Source organism: Nycticebus coucang, chromosome 1, assembly GCF_027406575.1.
Source record: "Nycticebus coucang isolate mNycCou1 chromosome 1, mNycCou1.pri, whole genome shotgun sequence".
In the NCBI taxonomy this organism is placed as follows: domain Eukaryota; kingdom Metazoa; phylum Chordata; class Mammalia; order Primates; family Lorisidae; genus Nycticebus; species Nycticebus coucang.
The window spans coordinates 101,943,605-101,968,830 of record NC_069780.1 but is presented as its reverse complement, the minus strand read 5'-3'; the positions used below and the strand labels follow the sequence as shown (position 1 = coordinate 101,968,830).

The 25,226-nt window shown below is 39.5% G+C and overlaps 1 pseudogene; it reads left to right on the top strand.

Moving 5' to 3' along the window:
- Nucleotides 1–23,512: 23,512 nt before the first annotated feature.
- Nucleotides 23,513–23,909, top strand: LOC128587613 (transmembrane protein 126A-like; annotated as a pseudogene).
- Nucleotides 23,910–25,226: the final 1,317 nt, after the last annotated feature.

Sequence of the window (25,226 nt, the reverse complement as noted above, 5' to 3'; positions counted from 1 at the left end):
TTGATCCGCTGAGAGAGGATACTGGAAAAAATAAGGTCTAAAAAAACAAGTCTCATGGAAGCCCAAGGACATTCGTACCAAGTCCTCTCTGTAGTGACGCAGCTCTGAAGAATTTGTAGAAACTTAACTTCCTGAGATCTGGAAACAAATGCTTGCTTCTATTTCTGTAAAAGCCCACGGCCTCCTTCTCCAGCTCACCTGCCTTCTCCAGCTCTATTCCAATTGGCCGCTGAGGAGGCTACCTAGGGACAAAAAAAAAAAAAAAAAAACCCTTGGCTGGAGATAAAAGAGAAAAGACAGAATCAGCTGGGGAGTGGGGACATTTTTGGACTCTAGTTCGCCATGACCGTGCCGGCTGAAATAAAGCCCTTCCTCCATATCCTGGTGTTTGGGTGATTCTCTCTCTCCACCAGGCCCTCGTCTTCCTGCAACATTTCCATCTTTAGACTCTGCATTGAGTAAACCACATTTCCCTTCATGTTTCTTTTTCTTTTGCCACAGAGGTCAATTTTTTTTTTTTTTTTTTTGAGCCAGGGTAGAAAATAAATGTGGGTGGTGATAGGTGCCATGAAAAAATTTAAAAAATATACTAATGTCCAGGTTGAGCAGCCTGATCTAAACACTAGAAATCTGAAATGCTCCAAAATCCAAAACTTTTTGAGCACCCCAGGCCACAAGTGCAAAATTCATGGGATGGGTTGCAGTCAAAATTTGGTTTCATATTAAAAAATATTGTATAAAATTACCTCATGGGATGGGTTGCAGGCAAAATTTGTTTCATATTAAAAAATATTGTATAAAATTACCTTCAGGCTATAAGGTATATGTGAAACATAAATACATTTTATGTTTAGACTTGAGTCCTATCCCCAAGGTATCTCATTATGTGCATGGGAATATTCCAAAGTCTGAAAAAAAAAATCCATAATCCAAAACGCCTCTAGTCCCGAGAGCATCCTGGATGAGGGATTCTCAATCTGTAACAGAAAACACATCTTGGCATAGTAGATCAGGAGACTGTTTGCATACAGTGTCCAACAGGCCTCGGAGAAGGTGACAAATAGTCTGGGATTTGAAAGCGAAAAATGAACTAAGCAAATCCAGATTAAAAGAATAATATTCCAAGCAATGAATACAACCAATGCACAGACCCTGAGTCTGAAACTAACTTGAGGAATAAATGAGACCCAAGTGATGTTAATTTGTTTGGAATATAATGATTAAGGAGAAAGCACTAACAGAGATTCTCAGGGGCTGTTTCAGAATGTCATTGCAGAGATAAGTAGTTTAACTTTTATAGATAAAATATTTAAGAAACAATGAAGTTTAATAAAAGTGCTGGCATGTCGTGATGTGTAAGTGCTATTCAGAAGGGAAAACTCAGAGGCAGAGATGTCAGGGACCCTTGCACAGTTAAGGTGAGAGCTGGTTGGAGCCTGATGTAGAGGTGGATGGGTTGGATCTGAGAAATGAGGGCAAGGAAGGGATCAAGGAAAACCCCTACGCATTCACTGCCAGGAGCTGCAGGAGGCAGGTTCAACTTGCCCTACTAGGTCGAGAGACTGGAGGAGGAAAATTTTGTGAGGAGCTCTGGTTTACCAAATTATTTATTGAATTGTTTAGGCAGTCCCTGTATCTCTCTGGGAAAGAGACAGATGTCTGGGAAACATCAGCTGAATGGAGCCACTTGAGGAGAAAGATAGAGAAAGGATGATTCCAGTAGAATGTGAGGCTCACAGCGTGCCTGGAGCACGGGAGGCGGCAGGGAGATCAGCGGGGCAGAGCAAAGCAAGCTCACCCAACTCTGACTCTTCTCAGCATCCAGTAAGGTGTTTGTGAATTTTCCAAGCTCTTTGGATGTGTGCAGGTATGCCTGTTCGCACATGTGTGTTTATGCCGTCTTCTTGACATTTAGAGCATGTCAAGGGTGGAGAAGTGTTAACTGGTTTTAGCCACACAAAGGACCAAATTTAAATAACTCTGCTTTACATTATTTGTTGTCTCCTGAGTCAATTGTTGAGAAATTCTAGGATGATTATGGGCATTCTTGCCTCTGCACAAGGTCCTCAATAGAATGTTCTGAGTCTTCTCTTTCTTTTACAGAAGGTCAGTGGTCAAGGCCAAGCTCAAGGCTCACCTGCTCTGAAAGTACAGTGCATTCTGCCCAAGGCTGCACTTGACCCACCATACTTAGCCTCATAGTAACGTCTAGCCAGGGCTGGCAGCTGACTAGAGAAACAACAACTATATACAAACGCCACTGAAACCACTCAGAAATATGGTTGCAGCCCCACAAGAAACACTGTAGACAGCAAAACATAAATTGGTCCTTTCCCTTAAAATAGCCAAATCCCTCAACTGGAAAAATGAACCAAAACAAAAATTCCTTCTTCCTGGTATAGTTTATAGCTTTTCATTTTCTTCCCCACCCCCGTTTCTTTCTATAATATGAAGTAGAAGATGAACCTAGTGGTGGATCAACAAACCCTGATATGTTCCCTCATCCATCAATCTATTTAGTTGGTTAAAATACAGAAGCCAATAGTGTGTGGCTTGAGTGGAGTGGGAATGAGGGATTTGTTTAATGAAATTAATTTTTTATGTACTCATAGGCCTAAGTTATTTTATTTAAAACATAGAGTATGATGAATCCAGTAATAGTGCTTAAAACATAAAATATACATTTTTATAATAATAGACTAGTGATTATCCCTCTTCAATAAATATTTAAAGAATATTTCTTAGCCAGATGCAGCAGCCCATGCCTGTTATCCCAGCACTCTGGGAGGCCAAGGCGGGAGGATCCCTCAAGGAGTTTGACAGCAGCCTGAGCAAGAGTAAGACCTCGTGTCTAGTAAAAATAGGAAAACTAGCTGGGCATGGTGGTGTGCACTGTAGTCCCTGCTACTTGGGAGGCCGAGGTAAGAGGCTCACTTAAGCCCGAGAGCTTGATGTTGCTGTGAGCTGTGATGACACCATAAGCACTCTACCTAGGGCACATAGTGAAAGTCTGTCTGAAAAATAATAATAATAATAATATTTTTTTCTTGAAGAATATTAGTCTGAATATCATTTGGAAGAGTATCAGTGCGTGTGCCAGCTGGTTGCAGTGATAACCAGCACTCTACCTGCTGACCGGCCTCTACGCAGTCATGCAGCCAGACAGCGAAATGTCTGGACCTGGGGACTTTGCATCCCAGTCATTTGCTGACACCTCAAAGACACCCACAGATTTCCATGCAATTGTGTTCCAACATCACCCTTCTCCCCCCCTAATTCTGCACATTCCTCTTAAGAATTAATTATTGTCTTAACTGTCATTCCCTCCATCCATGGTTCTGGATTCATCTTCTTTCCCTCACTTGGCAGGTGGACAGAGTCTCTACAGCTGTGAAGCGCTGCTCACCATGGCCCAGCCCTATGGCCAGGCTAGCACAGGCTTTGGTCCACTTGAAGTGTTTGGGACAGAAGGGAGAGATTCAATGACTTTGACCTCAGTGTTGACTTCATTGCTTACAAATACAGACTATGTAATTCATGCATTCCTGAAAGTGCCCTTGTGTACCACAGGCATAGATTCTGTTTCTATAATTAATTATAAACCCATCTCATATTCTTTTTTTTTTTTTGTAAAGACAGAGTCTCACTTTATTGCCCTTGGTAGAGTGCTGTGGCATCACACAGCTCACAGCAACCTCCAACTCCTGGGCTTAGGCAACTCTCCTGCCTCAGCCTCCTGAGTAGCTGGGATTACAGGTGCGCACCACAACACCGGCTATGATTTTTGTTGCATTTTGGCCGGCGCCGGGTTTGAACCCCTACTCTCGGTATATAGGACCAGCGTCCTACCCACTGAGCCACAGGCGCCGCCCCTTAATTCATTTCTTTTTAATTATAGTTTCAGGTTAATTTGAAAGTACAAAGAATTAGGTTACAATGTTTGCATTTGTTAGGTGGAGTCTCTCTTATGTATGTGTCCTGCCCCCAGGAGGTGTGTCATACACCCTAACATTTTGCCCATTAAGTGGGAGCACAACTGTCCCCCTCCCCTCTCCCTGATCCCTCATTCTCCTACCCCCCACATTGAATTAATTTGAGTTTTTCTCTTACTTGGGCATGTGTTAGATCATCTACTGGATTCATATTAGTATTAAGCACATTGGATTCTTGCTTCTCCATTCTTACTATACTTTACTAAGAAAAATCGTACTTTTTTTTTTGGAATGTCCGGTGTATATTATAATACAGTGCCTTGTACATGGTTGACACTAAAAATGTTAGCTAATGGTGGAAAAGAATACTAATTAGATATTTATACGCCTTTCTTCTTTACTAGGTTAGGTAAGAACTGTATATGCCCTAAACTCCTTCCGAAAGTCTTGAAGCTAGTAAATAATTCAGGTTTATTTCTTATAATTATACACCACATTTTAAACTTAAATACATCCTTTTCTATGAATGACAGTGAGATGTTTGCTTATATATCAGCACAATGCTTTGTTACATTTCTTTGTATTTTGAATCAATTGTTTGTTATGTTCCATTCTATTTTCAGTTGTATTTGTTTTTCCTTTCTGGTTAATTTTTAAATTACTTGAGAAAGAGTGAAAATCTTTAACTTCATTTGTAAGCCCTCACAGTGATTAAAGCATTCATCAGCAGTGATAGTGTTCAATACTTGCATTGATCGTTTTATTAATTGCCTATCTCTATACACACCTTGGTCAAAGTAAATCTGTTTCTCAAGAGTATGGTGTATACTAACCAAAAAATGCAAGCTGTTTCTCAAAGAAATAACTTACAAGTCTGTGTAGCTTTCACATCTTTTTATAATATTGGGTAACTCTTCCATAGCATTAAGTTTCTATGTTTACCTGAACACTTAGAAGAATAATTAGAAGTTATTGAACTGAAAAGAAATATTTCTGAAAAACACATCATTTAATCATACTTATAAAATGAATAAGAAATACTATGAGCATGATCCTGACAAGTCTCAAAGCATATTTCTCTGCAAAAGAAGTGATTTTCTCATTTTTCTCCTTATCCCTAGGGAGAGAACTTTGCCCCCAGGCTCTATCATACTTTATGCTTATGGTATTTTTTTTTTTTTTAAAGAATGTAAAAGATAAATACATGCACTGATAAACACACACACACACAACTTACATATGTTGACTTTTTTTTTTTTAAGTATGGGAATTTACTTATTTGTTTATTTATAGAGACAGAGTCTCACTTTGTTGCCCTCGGTATAGTGCCGTGGCGTCACAGCTCACAGCAATCTTCAGCTCTTGGGCTTAGGCTATTCTCTTGCCTCAGCCTCCCAACAGCCACAATGCCTGGCTATTTTTTGTTGCAGTTTGGCTGGGGCCAGGTTTGAACCTTCCACCCTCAGTGTATGGAGCCAGTGCCCCACTCACTGAGCCACAGGTGCCACCCAGTATGGGAATTTAAAAATGATACTCAAAATATAGAACATTTTGGTCATTTTTGAATTAGTTCCTCATATTTCAAGTGTAGGTACAATCCAATAGGGAAATATTCCACTAGACAATAGTGGCTCTAGTATTAACATTTAGATGTTTTCCTCATAACCAACAATCCCAATACACACACATGTAGTGGATTAACTGGAAGTAAAATGGATTACTCTACTAGCTTTTTTTTTAATTGAGATAGAGTCTTACTTTATTGCCCTGGGTAGAATGCCCTGGTGTCCTAGCTTACAGCAACCTCAGATTCTTGGGCTCAAGTTGTTCTTCTGCCTCAGCCTCCTGAGTAGCTGGGACTCCAGGCACCTGCCACAATGCCCTGGTAGTTTTTCTATTTTTAGTAGAGACAGGATCTCACTCTTGCCTTGGCTGGTCTCAAACTCCTGAGCTCAAGCAATCCTCCTGCCTCAGCCTCCCAGAGTGCTGGGGTTATAGGCATGAGCCACCATGCCTGGCTGGTTCAGTTAGCTTTTTTTGTTATAGAAACTATGATTAAGCAACCTATGGAGGTATGTATTTTCAACTATCCATAAAGTAATTCATAACTGTTGTTTATAAATCTATGACATTCTGACATTTGGGAGGTTCACAAGTGTGAACCACTCTGAGGAAAAACTACAAATGAAGAGCAGAATGATTACTATTGTTAATAGGTGATAGTTAATTTTGATGTATTACCTTGGGCCAGAAGGTGCCCAAGGGCCCAGATGTTTGGTCAAACATAATTCTGGGTGATTCTAGGTGAGATTAGACTGTGGACTCAGCAGAGCAGATTGTCCTCCCCAAGGCAGGTGGGCCTCACCCAACCTTTGAAGGCCTGAATTGAACTAGAAGCTTCAGTAAGAGAGAAATTTTTTTCCTGCCTTTATACTTAATTGAAATGGTGGATTGTGCTCATTCTGAGCCCTCTGACTTTCATCCTGGAGCCACTCAGGTTTTCCTGGTTCTCAGGGCTTCAGTCTAGAGTGGACTACATCATCAGTGCTCTTAGGTCTACAGCTTGCTGACTACAGATTCATGGCTGCAGGAGCCAAGTCCTTACAAATTAATACACACCTTCTATGAAACCAAGATACAAACAACTACGCTCTCACGAGAAAGGTCACACTAGTATATTCTAGCAAGGGAGGGAAGAGGGGAGGAGGTGGAGGGGTGGGGGAGAGGAGAGGGAGACTGGGAGGATCTCATCTAATGCACAGATTGTGAGGGTGTTCAGCAGGCCTGCTGAGTGAGGGGCTCAACTTCAACTTGAACTTTATCTTAGAAGTGAAAACAATGTAACCTAAACAATTGTACCCTCATATTAATTTGAAATAAAAAAATACATACATTCTATTGATTTAATCTCTCTGGAAAACCCTGACTAATAACATTCTATATTTTAATATAATCTTTTATTGTGTGCTATAATGTGCCATCTCTCCCTTTCTCTCTCTCTCTAAATACACACACACACACACACACACACACACGAGTGGCCATAAAGTTCATGCGCAATTTAAAATAGTGTCCAATTTTAAATTGCACATGAACTTTATAGACACCCTGTAAATTTAATATAAATTGAATTCAGTAAAATATGCCTAAAATGTCTTTAAGTGAAGAAAATAAAAAAAGTAACTTGACTTTCATTTTTTTCACATTCATTCTTTCTTCTGTCCCGTGTTTACTAATTATTATTGAATTATCTATTAAGCCAGTATAGGTGTTAATTATTTTCCAAAGCACACATGGTGATAGAGTAGAGAGCCAAGCAGACAGTCCCAGCTGTCACGGAGCTAAGAAGTTAAATAACAAATAACCAAAACAACGCATATGCAGATTATTAGCATATTGGAGAGGGATAAACATGTATGGAGAAAAAGCAATAGAGGAAAGCTGAAGGGGTTAGGTGTGCTGGGTGCAAAAGCAGCGAGTAATGTCACAGAATGGACAAGGTGGTCTTCACTAAGAAGGCGACTTCCTGGCAAATCTTGAAAAAGTGGGAACATTAGTTACACAGATACCTTGGGGAATAATGTAACAGACAGATGAGCCAACTCCAAGATCCTAAGGTGAAACATGCCTGGAATATTTGAGAAAGGGCAAGTAGCCGGTACAAGCTGGGCCTGAATGATCTCGGTGGAAGGTGAGATAGGAGGAGGCCTGCACAGCCCCTGGGCGCTGAGACCTCAAGGCCTTTGTGGACCAGGGGTAAGGAATCAGCCTTCCTTTGCACAGAGTGAAACGGAAAGTTATCTCCAAAGTTTAAAGAGAAGAAAGAACACTCTGGCTGCTGTCTTGCAAAGAGGCTGGAAGAAAGAAAAGGGCGGAAGCAGGAGCACTGTTGGAGGATATTACAGGAAGCCCAGTAAGAGATGATGCCAGCTCAGAGGAGGCTCATGCAGCAAACATGGGCAAAAATCATTGAATTCTGGGCCCCAGAAAAGGGATTCTGTAGCAGGTAGGAGATGGGCCATGACAGAAGCTGATGAGGACTCCACAACATTATTAGCAGACACTAAGGTAAGACTGTGGCCAAAGTAGGCTGAGAGGAGGAAAGGGGGTTCAGTTCTGATCGTTGCTCATTTCATTGGTCTGTTTGATGCAAAGATGGAGATGTCAAGAATAAAACTGCGCGTCTGAGTCCAGAATTTGGGAGCAGAGGTGCACTGAAGTTATAGTGGACAACTGAACGCAGTTTTTCTCACTTACAGATGTGTCCCAGGCCAGAAAACTCAAACAGATTCCCAAGGGAATCAGCATGGACACCAAGAAAAGGGGCCATAGAATTAAGCCTTGAGAATAAACAGGAGACCAGGAAAGTAAAGTGGAAAACAACCGGTGAAATGGTCGTAATAAGGAAAAATCAGAGAATGTGGATTACCAGAAACAGAAATTAAGTGAAGAAAGTGTCTGGAGGACAGTGGTACCCTTGGCAGACCAGGCAAGAGGAGGATTAAGCATTGACCATGGGATTTAGCAATGCAGACGTCACTGGCAACATTTTCAAGCAGAGTTTGGAGGAACAGTGGGACTGAAGTCTGAATGAAGTATGTTTAAGTGACAGGGACACATTTTCATCATTTAAAAAAAAATTGTTAGGCAAAATGATTTTAAGAATATCCCATTTCTTATATGGGCTTCTGGTCTTTCCAGCTATATAAACAATAACCAGCATAGACATATTTCTATTTCAAATGTACTTTGGAATATTTTTTTCTTTTTTTTGAAGATGGAGTCTTACTCTGTCGCCCTGGGTAGAGTGCCGTGGTGTTGTCATAGCTCCGAACAACCTCAAATTCCTGGGCTCAAGCCCCCCTGCTAGTTTTTTAGTAGAGATGGGGTCCACCCTCACTCAGGCTGGAATATTTCTAAAATCAAAATATTAAGAAATAGTTTCTAGTTATAGAATTCGTATTTGCATTATGTAATGAAGGATTAAAGCCTCCCCTTTCTATTTGGGCTATACCTGTGAACCTACGAGGTCCCTAAATTCCTGACATTAATTCCATTCTCTTAAATGTTCCAAAGTTATATGACCATGCTTCAGTAAATTCTTATTGAACACAGTGGCAATCAATACATTAAACTCAATAATCTCCACTATTGCATCAGTCTGACTATTTTGTTCGTGTAGCTCACAGGAGCTGTGTAAAAACAGAGCAGGGACAAGATACCAGAGGGTGAAAAAGATCGAGGCACTGCTGAGTATGATTAATGATGTTTGAAGCATCATATTGGTTATGAAAAGAAAGAAAAGCAGTCAGAACTTGATTCTAAAGCAGCAATCATTATCGTGTAAACTTATGTCTAAAATGAATTAAATCTAATCTCTCAACATGTCCTATAATGCACCATCTCAATATATGAGCTACAGATATCATCATAGTTCTATACCTTAGTGATGCAAAAGAATAAAATATTTTTGTCTTTCAATACGTGTAACATAGTTGATAAAAGCTGAACAAACCAAATCCCTCTTTAGGATGATGATACAGCATTTTAATATTCACTGCAAATGCTGAAAGGCAGAGTCAAGTGCAGATACAAGGAATCAAATCAATGATAACAGGTGAGTAACATTGAAGCAGATAACTTTTCTAAATGATATTTTATTCAACAAATAGGAATTATACTTGTTAGAAAGTTCAGGATCTTTTTACAAGGTCTGGAAAGAAATTTGAATGTACTAAACTCATTATCTCAAGACAATATCGTTTGTGGCATAATAAAATACCCCATTTTCATTTTTCCTAATTATAGGTTTTCTAGTTCCATACATGTGTTTCCTCAAAAATACTTGTAATACATTACTTAATTGGGAACACATGAGTGTTTTTTGAAATGTCATGTAATTTTGGAACTTGCTACAGTTTATTTGACATTTAAAAATGGTATCATTTCTGTATTAATTAATCTAATATGAATTTATTCAGGTGTTACTTAGAAAAACACTTTAAAAATTATAAATGTACTGTTTTCTAAGTATTTTATTGTGCACTAAATCTAAATCAAACTCACACCTTTCACTTTCTCCCTGAAAATCCTTATCTTTCTTGTTTCCCCGAATACCCTATAGCTTCTCAAAGGGAAAAATAAATACACACTCTAATAATGAATAGTTTCCCAGGGCACATCTTATTTTGATTGGGCATAGTTTTAATAAAGGCAAGAATAATCAGTCTCCACTGTGTTTACCAAAATTTTGCAACTTTGCACTACATTTTTTTCCCTTTTAAATACATAAATGATTACACAGGCTTCCTGTTCAAATTGGTAAAGTTTCTTTCAACTATTTGAATGATATGTTTTGACACAAAGTCTCAAACGCCTTAATTTAAAGGCAGGTTTATGATCGATAATGGTTAAGATTATGATGAGTGAAGGTTTACTGATTTCTTCTTGCTTGTCACCCAGAGCGCTCAGAGTGGTTCCCTGGATCTATCATACCTGTCTAGTTAGAAGGTATTTTAACTCTTTTCTCCCCATGTCTAACTCCGTAAAAGGGACAGACACAAAATTACATGTGTATTGGGTTTGAATTGATTTTATTTGTTGCTTTAGTTAAGTAGTGGTATTTTTTTTCAAGGTTGTTTAGAAAGAGGGCAGAAAATTGTTATACACACGTCTAAGTTATACACACGTCTAAGTTATACACACACAAACATATTTGAACAAATACAAGAGTATTTAGGGTACTCATGAAATCAACCCGAAAGCCTTGAATTCTTACATTCAACCTTAGTAAAATTGAAATATAGTGAAGAATGATATTCAGTAAGTGGGAAAATAAAACACAAAATTAATATCATCCCCAGATTCTCTCAAGTGATCTATCTTAAAATATTTAATAAGCAACTTCTCTTCTGAGAACATGGATCTGTAAGTTATATAACCTTTTTTTGATAATTTAAGTTGATTTTAAACATAGAATTACCTAATCATGAAATAACCAATCTGGAAAAAGTTTTGAATTATGATCCAAATCAGTCTTCCATTTTCATATCTCTGACAATTAATATTTATCAGTCAAATTTTTTCATGAAGAAAAGTGTTTTTAAAAGGAAATTATATCTTAAAAATATTTTTGAATTCATTTAAATTGCATATGTATGAATATATGATCTCATTTCCATAAAAATTATAAGCAAATTAGTAAAGTTAGTTCAATGGGTATCTTCACAAAGATATTAGCTTATTCTTGGTCCATGTCCATTTCTTTCTCTAATTTACATATTAATATTTCCATAGGTAATGAAATATGGTGATGAATGTGACTTAATAAGGATTATTTTTTACCATGTTGACTGAGGTTCACTCTACTCTTCACCTGTCATTAGCACTCAGGATTTTATTCTCTAAATGGTTTTCCCTAAAACAATGGCCAAAAAATTCTGTACCAATGGTAGGCATACGATAAACCTTGTATGGAAAATAGAATTTATTTAACAACTGTTATATGTCATTAACTTATATCGGACATCTTATATAAATTGCCAAAAGTCATTTTCAAGTTTCTATATAATAAATTTGATCAATGTGTCACATTTTAAAAATGAGTCTAAAGATTGTACTTACTCAAGTAAAATCTGCACGATAACATGTAAAAAATATTGGAACTGAGATATCAATTCAGGGTCCACTAAGGTCAAAAATTCATGTGTGCTTTCATTACACAGTAATGTCTCTATTAGAATGCTCATAACTGCAAGATTTCAATACTTTTAATAAGCACATACTATGGTGGCTTTTGTCTGAATGAGTACATTGTATTCACCCGACCTACTCTGTCTAACAGTAGCCACCACACACGTGGCTATTCAATGTGGCTGTTCTGAATTGAGAGATGTTGCAAGTGTAAAATACATACCAACTGCAAAGTCTTGTTTGTTAAAAATAAAGCAACATATATTTTAAATTGATCACATGTTTAAGTGATAATACTATATTTAGATATATGGAATTAAACAATTCATATTATTAAAATTAGTTTTCTCTGCTTGTTTTTACTTCTTTCTTAGTTGGCCACTAGTAAATTATAGGTGTGACTTACATGTGTCAGTCAAATTATATTTCTATTGCTCTAGAGCACCATTTGTTTATAATAAGTGACATTATTAATGATAACAATGCTGAATGTTAAATCATAGTGGAGGGTACAAAAATTACACACATTTGATAAAAATAACTGTCAGCCTTTTAAGTCTTTTATAAATGTTAAGATCTCTTGAGGTTCCTCTTTCACTTTCCCTGGAACCTGCGGGAACCACACTCATTATATCTGTCATGCGCAGTGACAGGTGCAGTTACAGCTGCAAAAGAATCTTCTTTTATATCTCAATTTTCACGTTCTGAGAATGAAGAATATTTCACCTTTCATCTGGAAATTTGCCATTATTTAGCCTCAGACCAAAAGCTTTATTTTTTTTTAAACATCTTATACATTGACACAAGTTTTGAAGATACACCTTTTTTTTTCCCTTTGCAGAATACTCTGAATAAAATTACTTTATGAAGTAAATTTAAATCATTAAAATATGGAAAATTTAATGTGGGCAATATATTTTTCATAATAATAAGCATAATATGCATATTATAGATGTTATTTACAGGCAATCAACTTGCTAAAAAGAGGCGTGAAAAGCACAGCATCAATTTGCCTTAGAAATCTTAAAAAGTTAATCACGTGCTCATATTTTAAGATGAGCCTTAGAAATCTTAGAAAGTTAATCATGCACTGTATTTTTATTTAAGATGTTAGAGAGATCTCACCCTTGGACTTAACTTGTTTTTGTATTTCTTGACACAATTAAGTACTTGCCATGAGAATCAGGCCTAGAAATTGTGCTTCAGGGTAAGCTATTGTGGAAATTACTTTGCCCTCTTATCTCTTTGAAGCATATTTAAGTAAAGTCTAGAAATCCTACTTTTTTGAGAGACCCATACAAATGTTGCTTTCTTCATTTGAAATAGCTACAAGGATTTTTACAGTTCTCTGAGTTGCTCAATCTCTACTGAGATTACCATAGTTGTGAGAGGGAACAGACAAGGTCTTAGGCGTCTTAGTAGTATTTTATCCTACAGTGATGGGATGTCTCATGTAGTCAAAGGTATAAAGTTTCATCAGTGAATTTAAGTATTACTAGGGCTTATATGATTAACCACACACTGATTGCTATACAGGTATTCACACAGCATAACTATAGAGTTGTTTATTATGTAGTTTACCCATGCTAAGTACTGGGAAATATAAAGATGAAAAACTCAATAGTTATACTTTTTTTTTTTTTTTTTCAGTTTCTGGCTGGGGCTGGGTTTGAACCCACCACCTCCGGCATATGAGGCCAGCGCCCTACTCCTTTGAGCCACAGGCACCACCCAATAGTTACACTTTTATTTCTGGAAGAACAGAATCAAATTTAATAAATGGTAGATAAAATTCAGACTCCAAAAACTTTATAAGTTTAATAAGTGAAAAAATTGTAAATGAACTACAAGAACAAAATCAAAGAGAGAAACATAACCCTGGGAGACAGAGAGCAAGGCCAGTATTCACCCCGAGGGCTTGTTCTTCAGCAAGAATGAATTCTATGGTCATACTCTCCATTTTCCTTTGTATCATAATGACTGTAGGATATATTTGAAAAGCACCATATTGACATAATTAAAATAACATTTTCCTCAAGAACATCTTCATATCAAGCAGGGTTCCATTAATATAATTATCAGCCAAGTGTAGGGTTTTCCTTCATAATCTTTTTCAATTTTATACACATTTAAAAATTCCTGGATGCATCAATATAGTAACTCTTGAATTCTGCCTCTAGGAAGATTATATCTCTGAGCTTTAGAGACATAACTTGAAAACAAGATTGTCCTTTTTTTCTTAATTTTTTTTAGACAGACTCTTAGTCCCTCTGGGTAGAGAGCTGTGGTGTCATCATTGCTCACAGCAACCTCAAATTCTTGGGCTTAAACAATCCTTCTGTCTCAGCATCCCGAGTAGCTGGGACTACCAGTGCCCACCACCATGCCTGGCTAGTTTTAGCGATGGGGTCTCGCTCTTGCACAGGCTGGTCTTAAACTTTTGAGCTCGAGTGAGCCACCCTCCTCTGTCTCCCAGAGTACTGCGATTACATGTGTGAGCCACATACCCTGCCAAGATTTTCCAATGATATAGATGCCTCACGTCAATCAATCCTAGTGCTATGGATTGAATGTGCCTTCCAAAGTTCACGTGTTGGAAAATTAGTCCGCAAGGCAACAGTGCTGAGAAATCAGACCTTTTGGAGGTGGTCAGGTCACGAGGACTCTGCCTTCATGAGCAGATTAATGCCATTCTTGCTGGAGTGGGTTCCTTACAAAAGGATGAGTTCAGCCCTCTTCCCTTCCTCCCTTGCCAGGTGATTCCTTTGGCAGGTTAATGTTGCACAAGCAGTTCCTCCTCAGATGGCAGCCCCTTGTTCTTGGACTTTCCTGCCTCCAGAAATATGAGGAATAAGCTTCTGTTGTTTTTGAAGTTTTGAGGTCTGTGGTGTTCTTTTATAGCAACACGAAGAGACTAAAGCTCCTCCACAGGTGATGGTACTAACCATACCTTACAACGGTGTGTGGAAATCCTCCAACTCCTGGGGAGTTCAGGACACAATAAACTGATAACAGCGAGAAGCTGTTAACACTCGTAGGACAAATAAAGCAAGTAAGGACATAAGGTGCCCTGTGCACACAGAAAAGCCCCTCAGTGGGCCTCACCCTCGGTAAGATGCTCTCAGCAGAGACAAGGTCCTGAGGAAAGGAGGAAGCAGGACACTTAGACCCGACCTCGTCCACCTTCAGTTTTCTTGCTGTAAACTCCATCAATTGAATCTATACAAAGGCAGCCAGTAAACTTGGTGAAATTGTATGGCTTTTCTTATTAGCAAAGGAGTGCTTAAACCATGAGGAGACAGGATGCATTTTGATCCTTTAATGGTGCAAATGGCAATATTTTGAATACTATTAAGGGCATCGATTTTCAACAGGTGTGCTGTGGCATACTGGTGTGCCCCGAAACATTTTAAAGATCATTCATTAAGTTATTTTTGAAAGAAGTTCAAAGCACAGTGAGTATATTCCTTTACTCTGCTTTTTTTTTTTTTTCCCGATCAACATAATTTAAGTGTCCTATGGAAGTTCAACTATAAGTTCAAGTGCGTTGTGAGATACACAAGGTTCAAAAACACTGAATTAGGTTGTTAGGTTGAAAATAGAGAAGACAATTCACGATCAGAACCTATCTAAGTGTTCTACCAGGCGTGTCCCACCCACAGCCTGCGGGCAGATTCTGTGAGGACTTCTTTACTTACAGTGGTGTGGTGGTGGATTATCATGAAAATTATGCACAGGCCCTTTTTATTTTTATTTTTCTCATCAGCCTTCATTAGTGTTTGTGTTTTTAATGCATGTTCCAAGGCAATTCTTCTTCTTGCAGTGTGGCACAGAGAAGCCAAAAGATTGGACACCCCTGTCGGTCTTCCTATTTTGGAAGGCAGCCACCAAAAAGTCCTGGGCATCAAACACGGAAACAAACTCACATTTTCTGTAGGTACAGTGCTGTACAGTGAAGTGACGCCTTTGTTTTCTTTTATGTGAAAACCAAATCATAAAACATGAAGCCCAAGAAAACAAATGTTCCATGCCAAGCTCAGAACAAGGGATTCCGTGTTGTCTGTGCTTACATATTAGATAAGAAACTCATGGAGTTCCATCAGTAGAAATTTATATTGAAGCGTATTAAAATTTTACAAGGCACAGAAGGTATAATGAGATTATTAAAATGAGTAAAACGTGGTCCCTTTTCTCAGGGATTTTACTTAACGGGGAATAACATACATTCAGTGATGTCAGACACGATGTAAGTACTGAAAGAGATAAAATCACGCTACGTTGGAAGCATGTAGGAAGATAATGTATCTCTGAATTTAAGTAACCAGCGAAGCTTCACCAGAAAGGTAGCTTTCCAGTAGGGAGTGCAGGATTGATTCAAGGGAATGGATTATTCTACGAAGTTTTGTGAGGGATAAATGGATTTTTCAGGCATAATAATTTTAAAATTACTGAATAATAGAATCATTTAATGTTAACATAAAAGGAAAGATTCAGATTTTTATTTTATTTTCTTATCAATCCCAGCATTCTACTGGGTTGTAGAGAGTAATGATTTAAGAATTATTTATGCAATTCTTTCTACTGGATTTCTGGGTCGGAGTGTATTTAATTAGCCACCCTAAAATTACACTTTCTTGGTACAAGTCCTATTTCTACCATTTACTAACCGGGTGGTGATTATTAGCCAGATTATTCTGCCCAGATTATGACCATGCCTAATTCAAATTTTCCCAACTATTAAATGCCGTTCCACTACTCCATATACTATTTTATGTTTGACATAATATTTCGTTATATTATTTACTTCAAACATTAGTCATTTTAGTAAATTACCTAAAATGACTTATCTTAATATTCTTGTATTAAGATAACTAAAATATGAAATAGTAAGTCCTGGGGATACCACATGCCTATTTTTACTATAACACTTCCACTGAGGTACCAAACGGCCAGATTTACTTAGCATCGTCGATGCAATTGGAATTGCTTATTCTAAGTGCTTTTTTATTTTCTATTTTAATTCTCATAATAACACCATGACACTTATTTTTCTTTCACAGATTGGGGCTCAGAGGTTCAGGAAAGTTAAAGGTCTTTCTCAAATCACAAAGCTCTTATGTGTTCAAAGCAGAATATGAAATCTGGTATTTCTGCTGCAGGGCACAGTTGCTTATCCACTGTGAGTACAACGTTTCCCTGACAGAAGAGCTTTAAAAACCCAGGTGGATAATGCCAGTGAAATTTGGTTCGCTTTTTTTTTTTTTTTTTGCCTTTTTCCTCTTTAATTTGAACATATTTTGCCACCTATTTCCAAAAACACTTCTTTAATATCATACTTTAACGTTAGACAGCATATTCGTGTTTTGCTTTTTTGGAGCCATATTTAAGTAGCTCATCTAAATTGCCTATAAGAATAAATAAAAATAAAGTTTTATCCCATGGATAAGCAAATACTTTCCTATTTTTCCAGAAATATATGTTATATACTTATACATTTACTTATAGTATATATAAGTATATAATATGTAGATGCTTATACATAATTACTTATAAATTTTACTTTTCTTTCAAAGCTTTTTTTTTTTTTAAATTAGAAATGGGATCTAAATATACTTGGCCCTATTAAAGCTTGCTTCAATACCTGTTCCTCACTCTTAATTTAAGACTTTCTTAGAAAACATAAAATTAAAATTTTGGGAGCTATCTGCTAAACTTTGTCTTTAAAATACTTTTAGTTTCCCAGTCATTGAACAAGAGAGGAAAAGTTTCTTATGATTCTAAACTAAAATCCACGGTTTATGAGTTGTCTTGCATGAATTAGCTCCCATATGTTGTAAGTGTTGAAAAATAAATTGCAGATTTTTAAGTCACCTATAGAACTTTAGGGATAAAAGAGTCCATCTTCTCTGTTCACCTTTTTCTTGGGCCCCATGCTCAGCTCAGCATTTCAGACAAATAAGAATCTATCCGTGTGTGAAAAGTTTCCAGAGCAGATTTCTTAATCTACCCTAAAATGGTTTCACTTCTGCTTTTCACAGCTTCTCCTTCTGGCTCGGTTTCCTGCTGCAGGTAAGCTGCTTCTGTTCCTCGCCCTCTGCGGAGATGAGGAACAGCTGGCAGGCATCTTCTGTGAAAAGGCATTAGAAATTCTGGACTGCAGTAATTGCAACACTTATTTGCCTTGGACTCCCATTTTCCAGGAATTTTGTGAACTTTTCATATATTTTTAAGGGTTCTGGGATGCTTCCTGAGTTCTGGAACACTTCTTTCTAATGAACCTGACCATTTTCCATATGAGATACTGCCTGAGCAGCTCAGAGTGATGAAAGGGTTGTTCTGTATAACCCTGGCATATTATTACCTTATTTCTTCAAACATTGCTGTCAGAGACACGAGTTGTCCAGGAAGATATACACATATACATTTCTCATTCTGGTCTTAAGATAAAGGGAAATGAAACAAACTACCAAAAGACAGAGCCTTACTCAGTGCCCTGGGTAGAGTTTGTAAAATCACAGCTCATAGCAACTCAAACTCCTGGGCTCAAGTGATCCTCCTGCCTCAGCCTCCCGAGTAGCTAGAACTGCAGGTGGCTGCCACAATGCCCGTCTAGTTTTTCTATTTTTAGTAAAGACAGGGTCTTACTCTTGCTCAGGCTGGTCTCAAACTCCTAAACTCAAGGGATTCACCTGCCTCAGCCTCCCGTAGTGCTGGGATTACAGGCATGAGCCACCGTGTGGTCCAATAAGTATTATTTTGTAACTTGGTAGACTTTTCACTTTTCATAATTGGGAGCAAAATCTACACTTTCCTACAAGTCTTCCAGGGACTGGCACAGGGGTCCTGAATCTCAGCTATCTACATGCTGCTTCTTTCTACATTCCATTTCTCAATTGCTCAAACCAAAAGCATGGAGGCATGGTCTTTTTCCCCTCTTTCTCCTTACATACAATTCATTGGCAAATTTGTTCCCAATGGTACTTGAAAATGCATCCATTCACAGACTACCTAGGTTTGAGTCAATGTCATCTCTTCTCTGGTTTATTAATCGACCATATCATCCCAATCTATTTTCAATAGAGCACTTAGATAATTAAAAGATAAGTATGGTGGTTGCTGCCCGTAGCACAATGGTTGCAGCACCAGCCATATACACCGAAGGTGGAGGTTTGACCAAGCCCAGGCCAGCTAAGGAATGGTGACAACTGCAACATAAAATAGCCGGGCATTGTGGCAGGCACGTGTAGTCCCAGCTGCTTGCAAGGCTGAGGCAAGAGAATCGCATGAGCCCAAGAGTTTGAGGTTGCTGTGAGCTGTGACGCTGCAGCACTCTATTGAGGGTGACATAGTGAGACTCTGTCTAAAAAAAAAAAAAAAAGAAAGAAAAGAAGATAAGTATGGTAACATAAAAATCCTTCCCTGAGTCCCCAGTTCAGAGTGACATCCAAGGTCCTTACACTGGTGTACATGGCACTGTGGTAAAGGATCTCTGCCACTTCCCCACTGCTGTATCTCTAACTTTCTACCATTCTCACCTGCTCTGTGAGATCAGCCAGATCCTTGCTGGGTTTTGACCACACTAGAAATACTTCCACACCAGAACATTCCTTAACCTTAATATTTCTGCCTGGGCTGCCCCCAGCTCACCTCCATTTACCTGATGCCCTCACATCTTTATCTTCCTTTGCATAATTCCACATTCTTTAACTGAGTCAAAGAATCTACTGGGTCAATTATTTATTACTGCAACCACCCCTCCTTGATCTCTCAAAATAATACCTACCTTGCCTTACCATTTCTTTTCCCCATATCAATCTTCCCTTCCTACTATACTATTAAATTGAAATTTAACTTATTAAAAATATAATTTTTTAAAATAATTTTACCACAAAGATATTTGCACTAGAATGTTTATTGCAGCTCAATTCACAGTTGCCAAGATGCAGAAGCAACCCAAGTGCCCACCTACCCAGGAATGGATTAACAACTGTGGTCTATGTACACCAAGGATACTATTCAGTCATACAAAGATGGAGACTTTATACCTTTTGTATTTTCCTGGATGGACTGAGAACACAAATTCTTCTTAGTAAAGTATCAGAAGAATGGGGGAAAATGTATCCAATGCACTCTGGGAGGTGAGGCAGGTAGAGTGCTTTAACTCAGAAGATCGAGTTAGGTGCTCAGGTGCTCTACCCAGGGCAGCAGAGTGAGACTATGTCTCAAAAAAACAAACAAACAAAAAAAACCAGTATCCGATATACTCAATACTAATATGAAACCAATATACAAGTTGGCCATAAAGTTTGTGTGCAATTTAAAATAAACTGCATATAAACAACTACACACCCACATGAAAAGAAAACAGAAGTATAGGGTAGCAGGGGAGAGAAGGGGGAGGGGAAGGGGAAGAGGAAAGGGGATTGGCAGGATCTCACCTGATGTGCACAGTGTGAGGGTGGTCAGCACGTCCTCTGGTGGGCAGGATCTCTCCTGATGTCCACAGTGTGAGGGTGGTCAGCATGCCCCCTAGTGGGTGGGATCTCTCCTGATGTCCACAGTGTGAGGGTGGTCAGCACGTCCTCTGGTGGGCGGGATCTCTCCTGATGTCCACAGTGTGAGGGTGGTCAGCACCCCCCTGGTGGGTGTGATCTCACCTGATGTGCACAGTGTGAGGGTGGTCAGCACGTCCTCTGGTGGGAGGGATCTCTCCTGATGTCCACAGTGTGAGGGTGGTCAGCACGTCCTCTGGTGGGCGGGATCTCTCCTGATGTCCACAGTGTGAGGGTGGTCAGCACGTCCTCTGGTGGGCGGGATCTCACCTGATGTCCACAGTGTGAGGGTGGTCAGCACGTCCTCTGGTGGGCGGGATCTCTCCTGATGTCCACAGTGTGAGGGTGGTCAGCACCCCCCTGGTGGGTGTGATCTCACCTGATGTGCACAGTGTGAGGGTGGTCAGCACGTCCTCTGGTGGGAGGGATCTCTCCTGATGTCCACAGTGTGAGGGTGGTCAGCACGTCCTCTGGTGGGCGGGATCTCTCCTGATGTCCACAGTGTGAGGGTGGTCAGCACGTCCTCTGGTGGGCGGGATCTCACCTGATGTCCACAGTGTGAGGGTGGTCAGCACGTCCTCTGGTGGGCGGGATCTCACCTGATGTGCACAGTGTGAGGGTGGTCAGCACGTCCTCTGGTGGGCGGGATCTCTCCTGATGTCCACAGTGTGAGGGTGGTCAGCACCCCCCTGGTGGGTGTGATCTCACCTGATGTGCACAGTGTGAGGGTGGTCAGCACGTCCTCTGGTGGGAGGGATCTCTCCTGATGTCCACAGTGTGAGGGTGGTCAGCACGTCCTCTGGTGGGCGGGATCTCTCCTGATGTCCACAGTGTGAGGGTGGTCAGCACGTCCTCTGGTGGGCGGGATCTCACCTGATGTCCACAGTGTGAGGGTGGTCAGCACGTCCTCTGGTGGGCGGGATCTCTCCTGATGTCCACAGTGTGAGGGTGGTCAGCACCCCCCTGGTGGGTGTGATCTCACCTGATGTGCACAGTGTGAGGGTGGTCAGCACGTCCTCTGGTGGGAGGGATCTCTCCTGATGTCCACAGTGTGAGGGTGGTCAGCACGTCCTCTGGTGGGCGGGATCTCTCCTGATGTCCACAGTGTGAGGGTGGTCAGCACGTCCTCTGGTGGGCGGGATCTCACCTGATGTCCACAGTGTGAGGGTGGTCAGCACGTCCTCTGGTGGGCGGGATCTCACCTGATGTGCACAGTGTGAGGGTGGTCAGCACGTCCTCTGGTGGGCGGGATCTCTCCTGATGTCCACAGCGTGAGGGTGGTCAGCATGCCGTCTGGTGGGCGGGATCTCACCTGACGTGCACAGCGTGAGGGTGGTCAGCACACCCCCTGGGTGAAGGACTCAACTACAACTTCAACTTTACCTTAGAACTGAAAACAATGTAACCTAAACACTTGTACCCTCATATTAATACGAAATAGAAAATACATTTAACTTTTTATATATTCTTTTTATTGTTCTTGGCTTTCCCCAGCTGCTAAATTGCCAACTCCTGAAGGCATGAATTTTTATCAGCTGGATTCACTGGCTTTTCCTGAACAACAAGAACAGTGCTGGGCCACACAGCAGGTGAACCTTGGGAGACAGACAGACACAAACGGTCGTGTATGCATGGTTCCATTTGAGCATGGGTAAATCCCTAAGCAAGGCGGCTTTTTCTGCGGGCTGTGCCCTTGCTGCCATCTCTCAGTAGTGTAGTGGTTGCTAGGACTTATTTTCTGTGATGTATGAGGATGCCACTTTTCATCCTGCTCATTGACATTTCTTTTTCTTTCCTAGTCAGTGTAAACTTGAACACTTGCAGTGCAGCTGCCTTAAGCCCTATATTCTCAAGCTACCATTTGTTAACCATGTACCTTAGTCATCAAACTCTGGCCAATAGTCATAAAAAGTGGTCCATTCCATTATAAATTAGATGAATAATTAGAAAGGTCTAATGTGGACCTGAGATAGTGGTGCCCTGAGATACATTACTGAACACAGCCTTTATTTTGAGGATGCGTTTCTCTGCATTTTAGAATGTTCTTCTGCCATAACCCATAACATAACGGACTTTGAAAACTTTGAATGATTGTATGTCCTTCTGTAATATAATGGTTCCAATTGAACTTTAATAATAGGCTAGCAACTCCCTCTCTCAAAATGTATACTTGGAGGTAAACTCAGGTAATTTCTAATCCCAAAGCTCCACCATTGCCACTGGTTGGCAGTCATGAGCTTTTGCCAAAGGGCCCTATTTGTGTGAGTTGGTGCAATTTCAGTCATTTGACTATTGGAGTCTGGGAGTCTGTGTGGTCCCAAAGGAATCAGCTGGGTGATTGGTCGTTGAAACTCCCAAGAGAGCCGGCAGTTACACAGAACACCATAAAAATTCAGGTTTTTTTCTTTCCTTATATTGTGAATTGGGACTACTACAATTTCCAGATGTGTGACAGATAATGTCTTTGTGAATGAAACAACTCACTCAAATATGACCACTCTGGTTTGATTTCAAGACAATCATATATATATATATATATATATATATATATATATATGTATGTATATATATACCTCAATCAAAAATATATAAAATACACAAAAATAATGGTTCTGACGTATGTCATTCCTGATTATTTTGATGTTTATTTGGGCCCTGTATTCTTTTGTAGTCATGTAATTAACTAGCATTGGAATTCAATTTTAGTTTAGATTGAGGCATCGGTATTATATAATAAATACAAATAACATTTACCATTTAACTCAAACTTGTCTCCTTTCATCTGGTTGCAGCAGCAAGCAGGAAAATTTAAATATCCCTGAGAAAATCCAGTAAATAAATACTGGAGCCCACCACGTGTGAATTCCAACTGGCTTTGATTTTCTTACAAGATAGAAATTAAGAAGGAACTGTTAGTTCAGTCAATCACAGAGTACCAAATTCCTTTGTCTTGTTACCCAGCTTCAAATGCTAATACTGTACTGAGAGAGGGCGTCACACGTCAGCCAGGGATGGCTGCGCCCAGGGGAGGTGGACCCAGGTTGCAGTGAAGCCCATGCCTAGCTGAGGAAAATCAGGGGTGGCAGAGGCTCCTGAGAGAAGGCGAGCATAGGGCTCAAGATGGAAAACCATAAACCAGATGATACTAAGGAAAACTAAACACATTTTATTATCATAACCAGAAAAATTAACCGGCTTCCAGAAACAGGGAGGAGTTGACTTGAACATGGATCAGCATATATCGAACTTCATGCTGCTCTCTGCAGCCTCATAGCAAACAGTCTTTCCCGACGCAGGTTGAATGTGACAAAAGCTCATTTTGCCGCTGGCTTACCAATGGCAGGGCTTCTGCTTCTGACAACAGATACAGCTTACAGAAGTTTTCTAACTTTACCTTTGAGCTGACTGTGAAACCTGTACTGTCACCCAGGGTGGACTGACTGGTCTTGTTTTTGGTGGTCTGTATTCTGGTTTCTTGGCCGTCCCAGGGAATGCTGGCCCAACAGCCGCGTACCAGACAGCTCTGCTACCACAGAAAGGAAACATCTTAACATATCAGATTAGAATTTCTAAGCCTGTCTTTAGAAAGATGTTGCTTCCCATTTTGCTCCAGACTGTGTTTACAGCATACCCTGGAACTAGACAATATAAACTACTCATAAAGTCCCTTCAACAATATAAACTACTCATAAAGTCTCTTCAATTACCTGAACCTGGCCTAGAAAGTCACTAATTTTAAGCAAATATATACACACAAAAAAAAATAAAACGGCAAAATTAATCTGTAAAAATATATACTATACTGAGCGAAACTGATATATTTTTAGAGTTACAAATGTATTCCATCCTTTGGAATATATATTGTTAAACATCAGAATCTGAAAGTTTTTCTTAGAGGTCTTATTTCCTTACATGTAAGAAACAAGGATTTGTAGATAAAAGTATAACTGCATTTAACATGTTTTTAAAATCTAAGACCAAGCTGGGTGCCATGGCTCACGCCTGTAAGCCCGGCACTCTGGGAGGTTGAGGTGGGTGGATTGCTTGAGCTCAGGAGTTCCAGACCAGCCTGAACAACAGTGAGACCCTGTCTCTACTAAAAAAAATGTAAAAATTAGCTTGGTCTGGTGGCAGGCACCTGCCATCCCAGCTACTCGGGATGTGAAGCGGGAGAACTTCTCGAGCCGAGTAGTCTGAGGTTGCTGTGAGCTGTGATGACACCATACTCTGTAGCCAGGGTGACAGAGACTCTGTCTCTCACACACAAAAATAAAAAAATAAATAAAATAAAAACAATTTAAGACCAAAAATCTGATGGCCTCTATATATTTTATATTGTTATATTAAAATAACCATATGATTACTTGTATGAAACTCTAAAGGTCCACCTAAAAGACCCTGTTAAAATAGAACAAAAAGAAAATTTTCACCCAAATTCATTTCCATCATATCGTGTGTAGACAGCACATGTAATAATTTTATGTATCAGCATGTAAAAACCATTATAACTCTCATTCACTAACTCCTAGTTTGAGGCATAGTTTTGCTGGTTATGCTTTGCATGGTTACATCATCATATCTCACAACTTAATTATTTTGTCTTTACCTTTCAATCAACCGGTTTGGCTATATCACAATGTTGTGCACCAGCGTCTGGTAATGCCAATAAGATTCCTTCTCCACACCAAGAATATTTTACACATAGTAGCAAACACAATTTCAGGTCCCCTCATAAGATTTTTTTATTTTGACATCTATTTGGTCTGGGATAAATTGAGCAAAATTTTCACAGTTCCCTCCTCATTATTTGAAGAGTTGGCAGAACAGTTGGACTATGTAATAATCTCTTATATTAAAACATTTCAATTTTAATGGCTACCTGTTCCTTTTTTTAATGCCTTTTTAAAATTAACTATCTGTATGTTTACATGTGGCTTAATTATCCAAAGGTTTTCCCCATCACTTTAATTCTTTATTGTTTCTGGGTTTATCAACCCATCCTGTGGACAATAAGGGCTTCTAAGAAACATGAGAAGCTGGAGCAGATTCC